Raw genomic sequence first — 5971 nt, 5'->3', positions numbered from 1 at the left:
AGAGCTGGACAAAATGCCAGAGTCGTTAGGTGCTATGTAGTATCGAAATCTTCCACAATCGTCACATCAAAGTTCAAATCCCTTATTTGTCCTTTTCAAATACCAGTTCAAAGTTCAAAGCTTGCTAGTTAAAACCAAATTGCCGATCTCAAAGTATGCCAGCTGCAAGTTCAAAATTGCCAATAAAAAATTAACATCCCTCTCTTACCCCAAGCAGCAGTGGGAGCAGACAAACACACAATTTTGTAATTACCGTTTATACAGCAACCTGCCCAACAAAATACTCCTAAATTATTGTCTACAGGCAGACTGGACGTGATTGGAACGGGAAAAGGTAAATGCTCACATTTTTTTGTGATGTCATAAACCTTCAAGTATGTTCTTTGCTTCCATAAATCCATGTACATGATTCTCCAAAAGAAAATCAGCACCCAGCTGGTTAGAAAAGAACCAAAGTTCATCATCACAGTATCAGTAAGGAGGAGACAGATGTTCATTCCAATGTTTCTGCGCTACAAATTAATTGGTTGGACAAAAATACAGCTGATGTACAGTAGTTACAAGATCGTCACAAAGATAACAATAAGCTACAATTTTCATCTATATACAAAGGGACTCATGTTACCGTGGGAAGCTCATCGATAACAAGATCTCCCTTTCCATACTGAACCGCCTGCTGGTGTTGTTTTGATCAGTATTGCGATTTCTCTCTCCAACAGAGGGAATGTTCACTATGTGCTCCTTGGTTCTTGGATTGCTTTCAATGTTGGTTGCTGCACTTTGCAGTGCTTCGAGTCTAATCTCGACTTGCTTCATCATGGGCCTGTCTTCCCCATTTGAGCTTAAGCACATCGCTGCAACCTCTGCCACTTCTTTGGCTTCTTCTTCCCCCTCCTTGGCGACTTGGGGGTCTAGTATCTCGGAGAGCTTGTCTTGGCTTTGTAGCACGAGAAACTGTTCCACTAGACTGTCACCCATCGGTGACATGTAAACATGTGGTTTTTCTCTTGTTAAAAGCTCCACAAGTATGACACCAAAGCTGTACACATCGCTCTTCTCAGTGAGCCGCCTCGTGTTGTAGCACTCTGGATCCAGATATCCAAAAGTTCCTTGAATAGCAGTTGTTACTCTAGTCTGATCAATGGGGATGCCTTGAGAAGCTCCAAAATCTGACACTTTCGCTGTTAGATTATCATCAAGCAAAATGTTGGTAGCCTTGACATCTCTGTGAATGATTGATAATGAAGCAGCTGAGTGTAGATAGGCAAGAGATCGCGCAACTTCAAGGGCGATTCTCAGTCGTTTCCTCCATGGCAGTGATTGTGAAGAACTGACATGAAGACTAACAATGGAACTTCTGTCTCCAGACAGCATCCGAAAAGTTTTACCACATTCCTGTGGTTTACTTGAGAAAGAATGGCGACCTCGTTGATGAAATTGTCAGTTTCGCCTTGAATTGCTTGTCTTGACTTCTTAATGGCTACAACACGTTGGTCAGACAAAATTCCTTTGTAAACGGTGCCATGGCCTCCTTTGCCAATCTTTCGAGCCTCATCAAACTTGATTGTTGCCTTTTCGAGCTCTTCTAAGCTGAAGATCATCTTTTCAGCTATGTCCTTGTCTACTAGTTGCTGCAACAACAACCCACGGTTTTTCCTGAAGAAAAAATCTCTCAACTTTTTGGTTTTTCGGTCTCTTAGCTTTCGCCTTAAGAGAATAGCAGAAAAAGTCAGAAGCACAAGACATGCACCACTGCCAACTCCTGTAGCAGCAGCTAATCCTGGAAAATATATGAATCCAAATATGTTGTAAGTAGAATGCTCAAATTTTTGTCATTATAAAAAGGTGCAATCACAACTTTTGATGCAGTTCGGTTTAGTGGGAGATCTTGTTACCTGAATTTTTTTCCGCATCTTTGACGCATCCATGTGGTTTCAGGGGATTACCAGAGGTTCCTTGTGGGCAGATACAATCATAGGAGCCTACTGTATTTATGCAACAGCCAAAGCATAGATATTTATCTGGATGTGCGCACTCATCAATATCTGTTCCAGTACAAACCACGAATGTGAAGTTAGCACACTGCGGTGACAAGAGTTGGCACAGTGAAACTGGAAATTAACCTGTGACAGGAGGTTGCATACCTTGGCATCCGTTTGGTATATAAGGGTTGCCCTCAAAGCCATCTTCGCAATGGCATAAGTATCCTGATGATATCCCAGTCATGTGATCAAGGCAGAAACCATTGTCGCTGAGGCACCCAAAATCACTTGAACTCTGAGCATCTGCACAAGACAAGTTGCTGAAGTTCCACTTGACAGCAGTCTTGATCCCCATCGGCCGTACGGAGCCAGGTACACCCCCTGATGTGCCAGGGCCATCCGAGACTGCCTTCTGCAGCAACACGTCATGGTGGTTTCTGTCCCACCATTCCTTCTCCACCACGACCACAGTGGCGTTGAATGACGTCTCTGGCATGGACACGTTGTTTCCTACATTGAAAGGGGCAAGCTCCATGGAATACAAGTTGCGCGCTCCCGGCATGGAAACCTCACAGCAGCCAACACCAGAGCACACGCCATCAGTGGCTACCACAGGATGGCCGGGCAGGCATGACGAAGCACAGGCAACGACCGTGTCTACTGCGTCTGGGAGCTTGACAATGAACAGGAACCCACACCCCATGACAACGAACTTGTTCAAGAACGGGGACACTGTGAAGATGCTGTTGTCAAGGGGGATACCCCATGTCGTGTTGTACCAGTTGCTCCCTGTCAGCCTTGCGATCCCATTGTCAATGTACAGCGTCCCATCCTGCAGAGATATGTTGAGCACCTCAGCTCCGGTACTGTCCACGAAGAGCTTCGGAGGGTTGTAGGTCTCGTTGCAGGTGAGCTTGAACCCCTCCACGTAGCAACCGGCACCAACGCCGAAAGGGTAAGGTACGCTGACCTCGCCGCACTTGCTGATGCAGCCAGGCAGTGCTATGTAGGCCGAGAGGAGCACCGGTGTCATGCCCAGGAGCTGCAACAGGTGCAGCGCTGCAATGGCTACCACACGCATAATTTGATTTTGAGGAAATGAAGCAGACAACCATAGCTCAACTTGTACAACTGCAGTTACATATATATGAGAGGCATCATGGTGGATCCTTGTGGAGACAGTAAAAAAAGATAATTTACCCCAGAATTCAGTTTGTTCTTGACTAGTTTAGGGGATCCCATAGAGAATCCATTCAAATGATACATGCACTAGAGTTTCAAACTTGGTTGGCTAGCACGTCTGATATGACTGTGTGTCCATATCAGAGAATTTATATACTAAATGAAAAATAATGGAAATGCAAGACGGCAAGTTTGAAGAACAAATCAAGATGGTGACGATCTCATGGACGCTTACTCTGACGCCTACCTCCAGTACTTGGGCATTTCTTTAATTGCGACTGAGTTGAACACCTCGGAATACCCTATCAAAGACAAGCTCAAGCCGTTGATCCCTCTGAGGCATAACAACAAACAGGTGAAGGCATCAGAGATTCAAGAAAGGGTACACCGTGAGGACGGCAGTGCGATGTAGCCCGCGAGCACATCGCTGAACTGAACTGCTGAGGCGCCGCAGCTCACTCTGTGGCACCCCCGGCGCGCACGCCTTCACCTCCACGCCGGACCCTCGCCGCTGGCATCAAGTCCGTCGGGACAGGACGCCTATCCAAGAAGTGCGCGGCGAGCGACACGGCCGAGGACTCCCGAGTCCCCACCGGCGTCGGAGCATCCATGCCAGTTCCGGATCCTGCTCCAATGGAGAGCGGAGAGCCCCCGGCCTGACCGTGGCATCGGTGCATCGCCGCGACGCAGGCGCCTCGAGCCTCCGCTAATAAAATTTGTCTTTTTTTTTCTTATTGTACAACTAATTTTTTCAAATTTTGTATGAGTTAGATGACAGTATCTTTTATATCAAATTTTTTAGAATTTATTATAATAATTTTGATAGTATTTTAAATTTTAAAAGTAATAGGACGCGACATTTTTTTATTTTAAACCTTTTACGCTTACAACAAGCGACATGATTTCTAAACTTATCGTCTTATAATTTTTTAAATGAACATCTATTTTTACATTTTATTTTATTTTTGAAATATAAAAATAAAAAGCTCCTTTCTTGGATCGTTGGTGGGCTGAACGTAGGCCAGCTGCAACTGGGGAAGCATGTGGTCTGGTTTGACGAAGCGGGCCGCGTTTTCCTCTCTTCTTCTCGATTTTACCTTTACAATTCTAGTATAAGGTAGATTCTATTATCCATATTTGTTTCTATTATGTCAACAGTAACTTGTTCTGCTATTTTCAAAGCTATTAAATCCCCTTAGCAACTTGATACAGGATTCCAAAAACCAAAATATCTAAAAGTTATTTTTTTTCCACAAATCAGATTATTGTGATTTACCGTAATGTCAAACAGAGCCTTAGACCCACAATAACTAGGTGCCAATTTGTTGATTTAGTTGGTTTATACTAGCCTTGTACACGGGTATGAGAAAGAGTATTATGCTCTTAAAACTGCAGCCATTGCAGGAATTCCTACGCAGCGTACTTGTTGGTTTCTCTTTCTGTTTTTTGGTTTGTTTCTAGTATAGATACATGCTGCCATGCCGGTTCAGGCATGAGAGTGAGAGTTCAGAGACAGCTATGGGCTCTCTACTGTCTCAATATTTCCCGCGCTTGCTAATCTTTAAGATGTCTGAAATTACATGAGATTTCAGACGATGTTCTCCTCTGATCGAAGTTAGGGAGGAGAGATTTTCGGGATTTGGGTTTGGAAGGATTCTATGAATTTTGAGTTTAGAAAAAGCTTCGGAGGCAGGTTGGTTAGATGGAGGAGGTGGATTGTGAGTGGGGTGGTGAGGTGCGCTACTGGTCGTAGGAGTTTGAAGACCTCCGGTGAGCTAGTGTCGCGGTAAGGGAGTACGAAAACAAGTTGTTAGCGAGTGATGGGTAGTGGCTATGGATCCAGCGACGGGTGGAGCAGGAGTGAGCACGAGAGAAATGAAGCACAGAGAAAAAAAGTCAAAGTTTGAAGACAATCTCAGATCGCACAATCTAGATTCAATTAATGTGGTTATCATTTTCATGCATATGAAGTATAGCAACCCTCATATTCCCCCACATCAATTCTCTCATTAAAATTTCGCTTTGGTGCATGTGACCAGCGAAGCGTAGCCATGTAAAATAATGGTGGTTGATGCTGCTCCAAATCCAGCTAAGCATCCATAATCTTAACCTGCTGCTTAACTAGTCCATGCAGGAAAGAAAGAGCTGTTTATGCCAGCATAATTACTGTGTAGAATCCATACCTCCGTGGTAGAAAGTGAAATATAGAGAGGCTTGATTGGTTGCCTCAGTTTGTCAGATAAATAAGTTTGACCTTCCATAAATTGTTGTTTCCTTGTGGTAAAGCACACTTATCTAAACCTGCTCCCACTTGCGGTAGACTGTTAGCGACACTTTGTAGTACACAATAAATTTTTTATGTTACGTTAGGAGCTCCGACTTCACTTAAGAAAGTGGTAGGCACCAGGTTCGAGTCCGGATGGACATGGTGTTCAACTCGATGGCACACTTTACCAACCAAGCAAAGGCTCGATCTACAATCTTTTTCACAGTTACGGCAAGGAGCCATTTCTACTGAAGTACTTATACTAGAGACGCTACATGGCAACCAAATATGACACACCGTGACACCAAATGAACTTGAGCTAGCAATGACACGGACGAGCGGCTCGGTGGCATACCTGCATGGTGGCTTGAACCCCTAGTCTCGTATTTCCCTGTCAAATAGCCTCCAGAAAACTCAGAAAGAGGTCTGGTTATAAAATAAAAATAAAAAAGAGGTCAACTTTTTTATGACCTTGGATGCTATCACAAACAGCCTAAGGAGAAAGATGCAACAACAAACAAGTAACGATAACATAGTAGTA

The 5971-nt window shown here is 44.1% G+C and overlaps 1 pseudogene; it reads right to left on the bottom strand.

Annotated features, from left to right (window-relative positions):
* Positions 1-475: 475 nt before the first annotated feature.
* On the bottom strand, positions 476-3891 carry LOC133885482 (wall-associated receptor kinase 5-like; annotated as a pseudogene).
* Positions 3892-5971: the final 2080 nt, after the last annotated feature.

This window comes from Phragmites australis, chromosome 11 (assembly GCF_958298935.1).
Source record: "Phragmites australis chromosome 11, lpPhrAust1.1, whole genome shotgun sequence".
Lineage (NCBI taxonomy): Eukaryota > Viridiplantae > Streptophyta > Magnoliopsida > Poales > Poaceae > Phragmites > Phragmites australis.
Note: the sequence above shows the minus strand (reverse complement) of the source record. Positions and strands in the feature narration are given on the sequence as shown.